The sequence below is a fragment of the Meriones unguiculatus genome, chromosome 8 (assembly GCF_030254825.1).
Source record: "Meriones unguiculatus strain TT.TT164.6M chromosome 8, Bangor_MerUng_6.1, whole genome shotgun sequence".
Lineage (NCBI taxonomy): Eukaryota > Metazoa > Chordata > Mammalia > Rodentia > Muridae > Meriones > Meriones unguiculatus.
The window spans coordinates 60,668,310-60,683,197 of record NC_083356.1 but is presented as its reverse complement, the minus strand read 5'-3'; positions in this window follow the sequence as shown (position 1 = coordinate 60,683,197).

Genomic DNA, 14,888 nt, shown 5'->3' with positions numbered 1-14,888 from the left:
GGAAGCCAACATTGACTTCCATCATGTGTCTTCCTCAAATGCTCTCTACCTTAAGTTTTTAATATTTATTTATTTTTTAAATAATTTTTATTTTTTATATTAATTACAGGCTATTTACTTTATATCCCTGCTGTAGCCCCCTCCCTCATTCCCTCACAATCCCACCCTCCCTCCCTCCCTCATCTCCTCCTGCCCTTTTCCAAGTCCACTGATAGGGGAGGTCCTCTTCCCCTTCCATCTGACCCTAGTTTATCAGGTCTCTTCAGGACTAGCTGCAATTTCCTCCTCTGTGGCCTAGCAGGGCTGTTCCTCCCTCGAGATGGGTGGGGGGAAGGAGGAGTGGAGGTCAAAGATCCACCACTGAGTTCACGTCAGAGACAGTCTGCCTTAATTTTTAAGAGAGCCTCTCACTGGACCTCACTTATTCCACTAGCTGACTGGCCAACAAGTGTCAAAGATCTCTGTCTCTGCCTCCCAAGTACTGGGATAACACGTAGGTACTGCTTGATGGGTTCTATAGATGGAATCACATCCTCATGTATGGGGCAAGCTCTTTTCCAGTTGGTCTGTCTCCCCGACAATGTCACAAGACTATCTAGATACACATCAAGTAATCTGCAGAAAAAGAGTTTTGTTTCTTTTTCTCCAGCCTGAATGACACTTAAGTGCTTTTCTTTGGTAAATACTATAACTAGAACATCCACAGGAATGGTGCATGAAGCCAACAAAAGCAGACATTGTTGTCTTGGTTACCAACTATGGAGAAAGTTCTCAGTCTTTACCCATCTTCACTCTAGTTTTCACAGATGCCCTTTATCATCTAAGGGATCACCATTCTCTTCTAATCTTAGTGTTCGCAACATAAAACAGTGTTGGTTTTTTGTTAACACTTTTCTTTTTATTTTGAGGTGTTTGTATGCTTTTGACTTTTATCATATTGCTATTACATAATTAGATTAAGTCTTTAGGGATGTTAAATTCAATTAACCTTATTGATTAAAAAAATCTCACTTTCACATGATATAAGTATTTTCTACATTCTCTTGGATTTCTTTTTGGGGCATTTTTTATTTAGTAATATTTTCCTATAATCATGAGATTATTGGTATACACTTTTCATATTTTTTGGCCCTTGAGTATAAGACTAATATGAGTTCCTTGGAAATAACTGAGTCTATACTGTCTTCTACTTAAAAGAATTTACTAAACATTCAAAATTGTGTATAATTTATCCACAGGAAAAAGTTCCATACCTTATCAACCTCTATGCATTATAGATCTCTGCTTGCATTACTCCTTATGAGTTTCTATGTCTCCAGAAATGTGTTTGACTGGAAAATGGTTGTTCAGGATGTTCTTTCATATTTTTTTAAGAGCAAATTCTTCTCTCATACAATACATTCCAACCACAGCTTCTTCTACCTCTATATTCTCAAGCTCTTCCCCATCTCTCTGGTTCCCCAGATCCACTCCCCATCCTTTTGCCTTCAGAAAAGAGCAGTCCACCAAGAGACAATAGCTAAATACAACAAAACAAGATATAAGACAAGAAAAAAGCCATCGTATTGAGGGTGGACAAGGCAACCCAATAGGAGAAAAAAGGCCCAGAAGCAGTCAAAAGAGACATACACTGTTAGAAGTCCCACAAGAACACTAAGCTAGAAGCCATGACAGGTACACAGAGGACCTGATGCAGACCCATGGCCCAATGAATCAACTAAGCAGGGCTCATTTGGGCTCTCAGAGACTGAAGATTCATAATATTTTTTATTCTTCTGCTTGGCAGCTATATCTGTTCTTTCTTTTGTGTTTTCACGAATGTGAGGGGGTGGTTTATTTTTGGTATGATGTGAATGCTTTCTAGGGCAATGGTATAATTACTTTATGATATATTTTTGCTTTATAAGTTTAAAATGTTTACTTTTAAAATAATTTTATATATTAATACTATTTATATCATGTCCCCCATTCTCTCCATTCAACTCTTTCATCCTCCAGTTCAAATCTATGACTTATGTTTTAATTATTATAGTTCCACATATATGTGCATATATGTGTGTGTTTACATAGATGTAGTTCTACATACTACTGAGTCCCTGTGCTTGGGGCTGACCACTTGGAACTAGTGTTTCCAGGGGCTTGTCCCTGAACAATATGAATTCTTCTCCCGGCAGCCATTGAATGCTTGTTGCTCTTCATCTAAGTGCAGGGCCTTGTCAATTTCTTCCCAACCGTGTAGCTATGGCAGCTGGTGTGGTCATTCTGCAGACCTTGTTTAGGTAAGCATATTGGTGAAATTTCACGGATGCAGTTTCCCTGTCATCTCTAGAAAACACTTGCTCCCAGCGGGCATCCCTAAAATCTTTCTACCCACTCCTCTGGTGCTTTTCCCTGAGCTGTAGATATAGGGGTTGCATTGTAGTGTCAGTTGGGGTTGGGCATGCCACATTCACCTCTTCATTGTTTTTAAAAGTTATTTCCACTTTTTTCCCCTAGAGATTATGACTGTAATTTTACCTTCTTACCAGTCTGCTTCAGATATTTAGTCTTATTTCTAGATGGGTATAGGAAGATACTTATGTCTAATTATGTCTTCTACCTCCTTTTCAGCTGGAATTGTTATATGTGTTATGGTTATGTATGTTACTAATTACCATTTTACAATATTTTCCTCTTTTTAAGAAGCTGAAGTTTATTTATAGTTTGTTATATTTCTCTTCTTACAAGCTATTTCTGATTCTCCCTATTTGTTCCTGGTTTGAGTTATAGTCTGATAATTTATTTTTAATTATTTTTATTATTAATTTTTATTATTGAATTTTATTTTATAATTATTATCATTTATTGCAATTTATTCACTTTGTATCCTGGCTGTGTCCCTCTTCCTCATTTCCTCCCAATCCCACCCTCCTTCCCTCTTCTCCCCTTATGCCCCTCCCCTAGTCCACTGATAGGTGAGGTCTTCCTTCCCTTTTATTTGATTCTAGCCTATCAGGTCTTATCAGGACTAATTGCATTATCTTACTCTGTGTCCTGGCATGGTTGTACTCCCCAGGGGATCAGAGAGCCTGTCACTGACTTCATACCAGAGAAAGCCCCTGCTCCCCTTACTAGAGAATCCACTTGGAGACTGAGTCTATAGGCTATATCTGAACTTGGATTTTAGGTCCTTAGTTGGAGTATCAGTCTCTACAGGGCTTCAGGGCTGAAGTTTTTGGCTCTGTTAGTCTCCTTTTGGAGCTCCTGTGCCCTCCAGGTCTTTCTATCTCCTCCTTCTTTCATAAGATTACCTGCACTCTGCCAAAGTTTGGCTATGAGTCTCTCCTATGCTGTGATACCTCTATCAGTACAGTCTTTCAAAGGCCCTCTGTGGTAGGCTCTTGTCCTGTTCCCTGTCTTCTCCTGCTTCCAATGTCTATTGCATTCGTCCTTCTGAATGAGGGCTGAGCATCTTCCCTAGGGTCTTTCTTGTTTTTTAGCTTCTTTAGGAATGTAGATTTTAGTGTGTTTATCCTATATTATATGGCTAATATCCACTTATGAGTGAGTATATACCATGTGTATTTTTCTGCTTCTGGGTTACCTAACTGAAGATGATCTTTTCTAGTTACTTCCATTTGCCTGAAAATTTCATGATTTCCTTCTTTTTAATAGCTGAGTAGTCAACCCTGAGATTTCATCTTACAGCCATCAGAATGGCTAAGACAAAAGTCTCAAGTGACAACACATGCTAGAGAGGATGTGGAGAAAGGGGAACCCTCCTCCATTGCTGGTGGGAATGTAAACTTGTATAACCACTTTGGATATCATAAAGCTATTTGGATAGCTTTCTCAGAAAATCTGGAATAGTGCTATCTCAAGATCCAGCTCTACCACTCCTAGGCATAAATCCAAAATATGCTCAACTATACAACAAGGACATTTGCACAGCCATGTGTGCAGCAGCTTTATTCGTAATAGCCAGAAGCTGGAAACAGCCCAGTTGTCCTTCAATGGAGGAATGAATACAGAAATTATAATTTATTTATTTTAATTCAACTTTATTCTCACTTTGTTTGGTCTGTTGTTTTCATTTATATTACATTTCAATAGCTTATAAGAACAATAGTCCAAACACACCCACTTCATGTTATAAAATTAAATTTTAATCCAGTTAAGAAAAGTTATAGCACAGTTATCTTGGATTGTGTGGCTAATATTTGCTTATAAGTGCATTTATACCATACATGTCTTTCTGGGTCTGAGTTACCTCACTAAGGATGATCTTTTCCAGATCCATCCATTTGCCTGCAAATTTTATGATGACGTAGTTTTTTTCATATATATATATGTGTGTGTGTATATATATATATATACATTTCTTTTTATTTTTAATTCTTTATTAATTATACTTTATTCACTTTGTATCCCGCTATGGTTCCCTCCCTCTTCCCATCCCAATCCCTCCCTTCCTCCCCCCTCTGCATGCATGCCCTTCCTCAAGTCCACTGATAGGGGAGGTCTTCTTTTCCTTCCTTCTGATCCTAGTCAATTAAGTCTCATCAGGAGTGGCTGCATTGTCTTCTTTTGTGGCCTGGTAATGCTGCTCCCCCCACTCAGGGGGAGGTAACTAAAGAGCAGGCCAATCAATTCATGTCGGAGACAATCCCTTTTCCTATTACTATGGAGGCCTATGCAGGGGTCTTAGGTTATCTCCATACATGGTTCTTGGTTGGAGTATCAGTCTCAGGAAAGACCAGTGTGCTCAGAATTTTTGGTTCTGTTGCTTTCCTTGTGGTGTTCCTGTTTCTTTACAGACCTTGAGGGAAAATTCTCACTTCGTATGGAACAACAAGAAAACCAGAATTGCTAAAACAATTCTCTACAGTAAAAGTTCTTCAGGAGTTATCTCCATCCCTGATCTCACGCTGTACTATAGCGCAACAATACTAAAAACTGCACGGTACTGGCATAGAGACAGACTGGTGGATCAATGGAATCGAATAGAAGACCCTGAAATAAATCCACATACTTCAGACACCTGATTTTTAACAAAGATGCCAAAACTATTCAATGAAAAAAAAGACAGCAGCTTCAACAAATGGTGATGATCTAACTGGATGTCTAGGTTAGAAAAATGCAAATAGGTCCATATTTATCACCCTGCACAAAACTAAAGTCCAAGTGGATCAAAGACCTCAACATAAAACCAGACACACTAAATCTATTAGAAGAAAAAGTGGGAAAGAGCCTTGACCTCATTGGCACAGGAGACAACTTCCTGAACAGAACACTAACAGCACAGGCTGTAAGAGCAACAATCAATAAATAGGACCTCATGAAACTGAAAAGCTTCTGTAAAGCAAAGGACACTGTCCTCAGAACAAAAATACTGCCTACAGATTGGGAAGGATCTTCCCAAGGATCTTCACCAACCCTATATCTAACAGAGGACTAATTTCTAGTATATATAAAGAACTCAAGAAGTTAAACAGCAACAAATCAAGTAATCCAATTAAAAAATGCAGTACAGAGCTAAACAGAGAATTCTCAATAGAGGAATATTGAATGGCAGAGAAACACTTAAAGAAATGTTTAACGTCCTTAGTCATCAGGGAAATGCAAATCAAAACAACCCTAAGATTTCACCTTACACCCATTAGAATGGCTAAGATAAAAAACTCAAGTGACAACACATGCTGGAGAGGTTGTGGAGAAAGGGGAACCCTCCTCCACTGCTGGTGGGAATGTAAACTTGCACAACCACATTGGAAATCAATCTGGCGCTTCCTCAGACAACTAGAAATAGTGCTTCCTCAAGATCCAGCTATACCACTCCTAGGCATATACTCAAAAGAGGCTCAAGTTCACGATAAGGATATTTGCTCAACCATGTTTGTAGCAGCTTTATTTTTAATAGCCAGAACCTGGAAACAGCCCAGATGCCCCTCAAGTAAAGAATGGATACAGAAACTGTTATTTGTATTTATATTAATTATAGTTTATTCACTTTGTATCCCACCTGTAGTTCCCTCCCTCCTCCCTTCCCAAGCCCACCCTCCCTTTCTCTTTGGTACCCATGCCCCTACCCCAGGCCACTGATAGGGGAGGTCTTCCTCCCCTTTCTTCTGGTCTTAGTCTATCAGGTCTCATCAGGAATGATTACATTGTCTTCCTCTGTGGCCTGGTAAGGCTGCTCCCTCCTTCAGGGGGAAGTGATCAAAGAGCAGACCTAACAGTTCATGTCAGAGACAGTCCTGTTCCCATTACAATGGAACCCACTTGGACACTGAACTGCCATGTGCTACATCTGTGCAGGGGTTCTAGGTTATCTCCATGAATAGTCCTTGGCTAGAGTATAAGTCTCAGAAAACACCCCTGTGCCCAGATTTTTTGGTTCTGTTGCTCTCCTTGTGGAGCTCCTGTCCTCTCTAGGTCTTACTATTTCCCACTTCTTTAATAAGATTCCCTGCACTCTGCCCAAAGTTTGGCTATAAATCTCAGCATCTGCTTTGATACTCTGATGGGTAGAGCCTTTCAGGGACCCTCTGCGGTAGGCTCCTGTCCTGTTTTCTCCCTCTTCTGATGTCCATCCTCTTTGTGTTTCTGAATTATAATTGAGCATTTTAGCTAGAATCCTCTTTGATTAGTTTCTTTAGGTGTACAGATTTTAGTATGTTTATCCTATATTATGTTTCTAATGTACACTTATGAGTGAGTATATACCATGTGTGTTTTTCTGCTTCTGGGATACCTCACTGAGGATGATCTTTTCAAGTTCTCACCATTTGCCTGCAAATTTCATGATTTCTTTGCTTTTAATTGCTGAGTAATATTCCATTGTGTAAGTGTATCATAATTTCTGTATCCATTCCTCAGATGAGGGGCATCTGGGTTGTTTCCAGGTTGTGGCTATTGCAGATAAAGCTGCTATAAACATGGTTGAGCAAATGCCCTTGTTGTATACTTGAGCATCATTAGTATATATGCCTAGGAGTGGTATAACTGGATCTTGAGGAAGCGCTGTTCCTAGTTGTCTGAGGAAGCGCCAGATTGATTTCCAAAGTGGTTGTGCAAGTTTGCATTCCCACCAACAGTGGAGGAGGGTTCCCCTTTCTCCACAACCTCTCCAGCATGTGTTGTCACTTGAGTTTTTGATATTAGCCATTCTGACAGGTTTAAGGCGAAATCTCAGGGTTGTTTTGATTTGCATTTCCCTGATGAATAAGGATATTGAGCATTTCTTTAAGTATTTCTCTGCCATTTGATATTCCTCTATTGATAATTCTCTGTTTAGCTCTGTACTTCACTTTTTAATTGGATTATTTGGTTTGTTGGTGTTGAACTTCTTGAGTTCTTTATATATTCTGGATATTAGCAGTCTGTCATATATAAGGTTGGTGAATATCTTTTCCCAATCTGTAGGCTGTTGTTTAGTTCTGATGACAGTGTTCTTTGCTTTACAGAAGCTTTTCAGTTTCCTGAGGTTCCATTTATTGATTGTTGTTCTTAGAGCCTGTGCTGTTAGTGTTCTGTTCAGGAAAGTGTCTCCTGTGCCAATGAGGTCAAGGCTCTTCTCCACTTTTTCTTCTAACAGGTTTAGTATGTCTGGTTTTATATTGATAAAGATGTATTTATTATGTATACAATGTTCTGTCTGCATGTACACCTGCATGCCAGAAGAGGTTATAAATGGTTATGAGCCACCATGTGGTTGCTGGGAATTGAACTCAGGACCTCTGGAAGAGCTACCAGTGCTCATACACACTGAGCCACCTCTCCAGCCATGCCATAGTTTGTAATAGCTGAATAGTATTCCATTGTGTAGATGTACCACAGTATCTTTACCTATTGTTCATTTGAGGGACATCTGTGTTTTTTCTGGTTACTGGCTATTATGCATAAAGCCACTATGAACATAGTTGAGCAAGTGTCCTTGTTGTATGGTGGAGCATCTTTTGGGTATATGCCCAGGAGTGCTATATCTGGGTCTCAATGTAGAACTTTTTCCAATTTTCTGAAGAAGTGCCACCTTGATTCCCAATGTGGTTGCACAAGTTTGCACTCCCACCAGTAATGGAGGAGTGTTCTCTTTTCTCCAAAAGTTCACCAGAAGCTAAATAATAAGAAGGATCTTAAGGAGGGTGCTTAACTAAAGCTGGACATCAACAACAATGGAAATAACCAAAAACCTACACGCACATGGAAACTGAACAACTTGTTACTCAATGGCAGCTGGGTTAAGGAAGAAATAAGTAAAGAAATTAAAGACTTCCTAGAACTCAAAGAAAATGAAGGCACAACATACCCAAATTTATGGGACACATTGAAAGCAGTGCTCAGAGGAAAATTTATAGCACTAAGTGCCTTCAAGAAGAAATTTGTAACATCACATACAAACAACTTAATGGCCCAACTGAAAACCCTAGAAAAAGAAAGAAGCAGATACATCCAAGAGGAGCAGAAGGCTGGAAATAATCAAACTCAGGGCTGAAATCAATCAATTAGAAACAAATAAAACTATTCAAAGAATCAATGAAACAAAAAGCTGGTTCTTTGAGAAAATCAACAAGATAGACAAACCCTTAGCCAAGCTCACTAAAAAACAGAGAGAATCTATCCAAATCAGCAAAATCAGAAATGAAAAGGGGGACATAACTACAGACCCTGAAGAAATCCAAACAATCATTAGGTCATACTACAAAAGCCTATATGCCACAAAATTTGAAAATCTAAATGAAATGGACAAATTTTCTGATTGATTCCATCTACCAACATTAAGTCAAGATCAGGTAGAAAGACTGAATAACCCTATATCCCCCAAGGAAATTGAAGCAGTCATTAACAGTCTCCCCTCCAAAAAAAGCCCTGGGCCCGATGGTTTCAGTGCAGAATTCTACCAGACCTTCAAAGAAGTGCTAATACCAATTCTCCTCAAACTATTCCACAAAATAGAAACAGAAGGAACACTACCAAATTCATTCTATGAAGAGACAGTCACCCTGATACCCAAACCACAAAAAGACCCAACAAAAAAAGCGAACTTCAGACCTATCTCTCTTATGAACATTGATGCAAAAATACTCAATAAAATACTTGCAAAACGAATCCAAGAACACATCAAAGATATCATCCACCATGACCAAGTAGGCTTCATCCTAGGCATGCAAGGGTGGTTCAACATACGGAAATCCATCAATGTAATCCACCACATAAAGAAACTGAAGGAGAAAAACCATGTGATCATCTCCTTGGACACCGAAAAAGCATTTGACAAAGTCCAACACCCATTCATGTTTAAAGTCTTGGAGAGATCAGGGATACAAGGCACATACTTAAACATAGTAAAGGCAATATACAGCAAGCCTACAGCCAACATCAAACTCAATGGAGAGAAACTTAAATCAATCCCACTGAAATCAGGGACAAGACAAGGCTGCCCACTCTCTCCATATCTCTTCAACATAGTACTTGAAGTCCTAGCCAGAGCAATAAGACAACTAAAGGAGATCAAGGAGATACAAATTGGAAAGGAAGAGGTCAAAGTGTCACTATTTGCAGATGATATGATAGTATACTTGAGCAACCCCAAAAATTCAACCAGAGAACTCCTTCAGCTGATAAACACCTTCAGCAAAGTGGCAAGATACAAAATCAACTCAAAAAAATCAGAAGCCCTCTTGTACACAAAAGACAAAAGGGCTGAGAAAGAAATTAGGGAAACAACACCCTTCACAATAGCCACTAATAGCATAAAGTACCTTGGGGTGACATTAACCAAACAAGTGAAAGACCTGTTTGAGAAAAGCTTCAAGTCTCTGAAGAAAGAAATTGAAGAAGATCTCAGAAGATGGAAAGATCTCCAGTTCTCATGGATTGGTAGGATTAACATTGTGAAAATGGCCATCCTGCCAAAAGCAATCCACAGATTCAATGCAATTCCCATCAAAATACCAACTCAATTCTTTTCAGACCTTGACAAAAAGATTCTCAGCTTCATATGGAGAAATAAAAAACCCAGAATCTCCAAAACAACCCTGTACAACAACAGATCATCTGGAGGTCTCTCCATCCCCGATCTCAAGCTGTACTGCAGAGCAATAGTAATAAAAAGTGCATGGTATTGGCACAGAAATAGAAAGGAGGATCAATGGAACTGAATAGATGACCCAGAAATAAACCCATGTACCTATGAATACTCGATTCTTGACAAAGCAGCCAAAATCATTCAATGGAAAAAAGATAGCATCTTCAACAGATGGTGGTGGTCTAATTGGATGTCTACATGCAGAAAAATGAAAATAGATCCACATTTATCATCCTGCACAAAACTAAAGTCTAAGTGGATCAAAGACCTAAACATAAAACCAGATACGCGAAATCTGTTAGAAGAAAAAGTGGGGAACAACCTAGAACTCGTTGGCACAGGAGACAACTTCCTGAACAGAACTCCAACAGCACAGGCTTTAAGAGCAACAATCAATAAATGGGACCTCATGAAACTGAAAAGCTTCTGTAAAGCAAAGGACACCATTATCAAAACAAAATGACTGCCTACAGATTGGGAAAGAATCTTCACCAACCCTTTATCTGACAGAAGGCTAATATCCAGTATACATAAAGAACTAAGGAAGCTGAAAAGCAACAAACCAAGTAATCCAATTAAAAAATGGGGAACAGAGCTAAACAGAGAATTCTTTGTAGAGGAATATATAATGGCAGAGAAACACTTAAAGAAATGCTCAGCGTCATTAGCCATTAGGGAAATGCAAATCAAAACGACCCTGAGATTTCACCTTACACCCATCAGAATGGCCAAGATGAAAAACTCAAGTGATAACACATGCTGGAGAGGTTGTGGAGAAAGGGGAACCCTCCTCCATTGCTGGTAGGAATGTAAACTGGTACAACCACTTTGGAAGTCAATCTGGCGCTTTCTCAGACAATTAGGAATAGTGCTTCCTCAAGACCCAGCTATACCACTGCTAGGCATATACCCAAAATTTGCTCAAGTACACAATAAGGACATTTGCTCAACCATGTTTGTAGCAGCTTTATTTGTAATAGCCAGAACCTGGAAACAACCCAGATGTCCATCAACGGAGGAATGGGTACAGAAATTGTGGTATTTTTACACAATGGAATACTACTCAGCAATCAAAAAAGAGGAAATCATGAAATTTTCAGGCAAATGGTGGGATCTAGAAAAGATCATTCTGAGTAAAGTATTTCAGAAGGAGAAAGACAAACATGGAATATACTCGCTTATATAGACCTAAAAGATAGGATAAACATAATGAAATCTATACACCTAAAGAAGATAATCAAGAAAGCGGACACGGGGTATGATGATCAATCCTCATTTAGAAAGACAATTGGGATATGCACTGAACGTATGACAGGAGTCTACCTCAGAAAGCATCTGAAAGACTCTACCTAGCAGTGTTCCAAAGTAGATACTAAGACTCATAACCAAACTTTCGGCAGAGTGCAGGGAATCATATGAAAGAAGGGGAGTTTGATGTGGAAAGGATAGGAGCTCCACAAGGACCAAACATATCTGGGCACAGGGTCTTTTCTGAGATGGACACTCAACCAAAGACCATGAGAGTATAAAACCTAGAACCTCTGCTTGGATGTGACCCATGATAGCTCAGTAATCAATTGCTTTCCCATAGTAAGGGGAACAAGGACTATTTCTAACAGGAACTCAATGACTGGCTCTTTGATCGTCCACCTCCCAAGGGAGGAGCAGTACTGTTAGGCCACAGAGGAGGACTTTGCAGCCAGTCCTGAAAATACCTGACAAAACGGAGTCATATGAAAGGGGAGGAGGTCCTCCCCTATCAGTGGACTTGGAAAGGGGCAGGGAGGAGATGAGGGAGGGAGGGTGGGATTGGGGAGGGAATGAGGGATACAGCTGGGATACAGAGTTAACAAAATGTAACTAATGAGAAAAATAAAATTAAAAAAAAATAAAAAAGGAGGTGCTTAAATCTCATTCAGAAGCACAAATAGAATAGACATCGGGTGTGGTTGAAAAGACAAAACAGGACAGGAGCCTTCCATAGATGTCCTCTGAAAAACTCAGTAGAGTATCCAAGCAGATGCTAAAACTCAGAGCCAAACTTTGGACAGATTTCAGCGAGTCTTATGGAAGAGTATAGTGTTAGAAGGACGCACAGAGGACAGGAGTTCCACAAGAAGACCCACAGAGCCAAAAATTCTGGGCCCAGGGGGTCCTGAGAAGTCTGATGCACCTAGCAAGGACCATGCAAGGAGAGGACCCAGGCCCCCTGCTCAGATATAGCTGATAGGCAGCTTAGTCTCCACATAGGTCACTTAATACAGGGACCAGGGGCTCTTTCTGACATGAACTTTGCTGCCTGTTCTTCGATCACCTTCTCCAGGTCAGGTGGCCTTGTTAGGCCACAGAGGAAGTGTATGCAGGCAGTCCTGAAGAGATTTGATAGTCTGTGTTCAGTTGGTAAGGGAGGAGGGTTCCCCCTTTCTGAGGAATAGGGAATAGGGATAGGGGTTAAGAGGGAGAGGCTAGGATCAGAACATAAAATAAATTAATTAATCAAAAAGAAGTTATTATGGAATTGAGGCATATTTTATTTTGTAGATACCTATAAAACTGACATTACTGTGTGTTCATTTGTTTGTGTGTGTGTGTGTGTGTGTGTGTGTGTGTGTGTATGTGTAGGCATTATGTGCATGCACTAATAGTTGATTTCAACCTGAAGAATGTCTTCTCTTGCTTCTTGCTAAGCATATTCCTGCCAAAAATTCTATTAAATTTTCTTTATCTGTGAGTGATTTCAGAAAGATTTTTTCTAGATAGGTGATTCATAATTTATAGTACTTTTTTTTTCAAATCTTGAACGCCATTACATTCCTTCAGGATTCTGTGGGCATTTGCTGTAAAGTCGGTCATTAATCTCTTATACACTGGAAACACATTTTCTCGGCTTTCCAGAAAACTGTCTGTTCATATGTCTGTGGCACTCTTAAGCTTGTGTACTACATGTTAGATTTACGTTTTGCATCAAATTTGGGGAATTTTTTGATGATTTTTTGTTTGTTTTACTTTCTTCCTTGCCTCTACCCTTTGGCATTTCAGTAACTCACCAAGGTATGTTAAAGTGCTTAGTAAACCTTCATAATTCCTGAAGACTTTTTAGTTTCCCTTCATTCTCTTTTCTTTATGTTGTGTGATCTCTCTTCAGTAAGTTCAAGCATGTTGGTACTTTCTTCTGTAAATTCTCATTATTGCTGCGTTTCTGTAGGAAATTATTTAGTTATTGTGCTTTCCACACCAGGACATGGCTTTTTTTAATCACTTCTATCTCTGTACTGATATTATTCACTTGATGAGACAAAGTTATCATGCTTTCATTTACCCATTAAGCATTATTTTCTTTAGGTTTTGAAATGTGTGCATTTGCTTTGAAGTCTTCATTTTTTCATTCTAACACCTGAGCCCTTCCATAGGTAGTTTCTATTGTCTACTTTATTCATATGTCTGGATCTCAGTTTCTTTCCTGTTTATCTTCTAGAAACTGGGTATTTTAGATGATTCCTTCTGCCCTGGGCTATTGTTATTTAGTTTGTTTAGTTATTTGTCGGGACCACATCAATGATATCTACTTTTCCACAGTCTCTGATACTTTTTTGAGAATTTGGCCTTGGGCATGTGAACAGTTCCCTATGATGACAAGGGTTTTAGAAGGGCCCTTTTTATCTGCCGTTTTTCTTTCTCTGTTCTTACTATTATGCTTGTAGATAGTTTGTATCTATTATTATCAAACAAAATTTGACTCCTCTAATTGCTGGTTTATTTCTCTTTTGTTTGGCAATGCCTGGGGAAATAAATTGCTTCATAGACTAATCCAATTAAATTTGGGGCCCTTGGTAGACATAGTGTTTAAAGCTAATCTCTATATCTTGTTCTGGCTCCAGAACTGTGTCTAGCTGACTCTATTTCTTTGTACTAAACCTTTCCCTCGTCTACAGTTGTTTTTGGTAGCATAGTATTATCAGTTTTATAGTTCTTTACCATAAAATATCTACTGCTTTGGAAGCAATCCTTACACTTCTATTTCCTAGTTTTTGTTCACATAAAGTTAGTTCTACTGTCCGTCTCCTAAAAAACATTCTGCTTTAACAAGAGTTTCTTTTGGATAAATCTTCTTATCCATTGTTCCAAAGCTAGTGAAGAGTTAGTGCTTAGTCCTTTTAAAATAACACTTCTACTTCACTAAGCAACAACATTATGCACTGACTATCTCCAGTCACCTCTTGTGACCCGAAACTAAGCTTACATAGAGATGATTGAAGGTTCAGAATTCCTGGCCAACTTAGAGAAGATATTTTCCTTCATAACTAAGTAAAACTTCTACACATCCCTTGGGCATTTCATCTCTAACCTGGAGAAGAATATTTGTATGTATATGTGAAGTGATGGGTACCAGTATCTATCTCACACTTCTCTAGGCTAGAATCTGAAGGACATGAAAATCCTGAGTTTGAGTAACAACTGCCAAGACTAGACATTTTCTTTCAATAAGTTGAAGATTGTTAAGAAGTAATAATATGTATATATGCCAAATCTTCTCAATCCTTTAAGATTTTATCATATTAAAATTTTAGATAGAGGAAGACCTCTTCCCTTTCTATCTGACCCTAGCCTATGAAGTGTGATCAGGCCTTGCTGCATCATCTTCCCCTGTGGTCTGGCAAGGCTGCAACCCCCATGGGGAGGTGATCTAAGAGCCAGTCACTGAGTTCATGTCAGAGACAGCCCCTGCTCCCCTTACTAGGGAACCCACTTGGAAACTGAGCTGCCATGGGCTACATCTGAGCAGCTGGTCTATGTCCTCTCCATGAGTGGTCCTTGGTTGGAG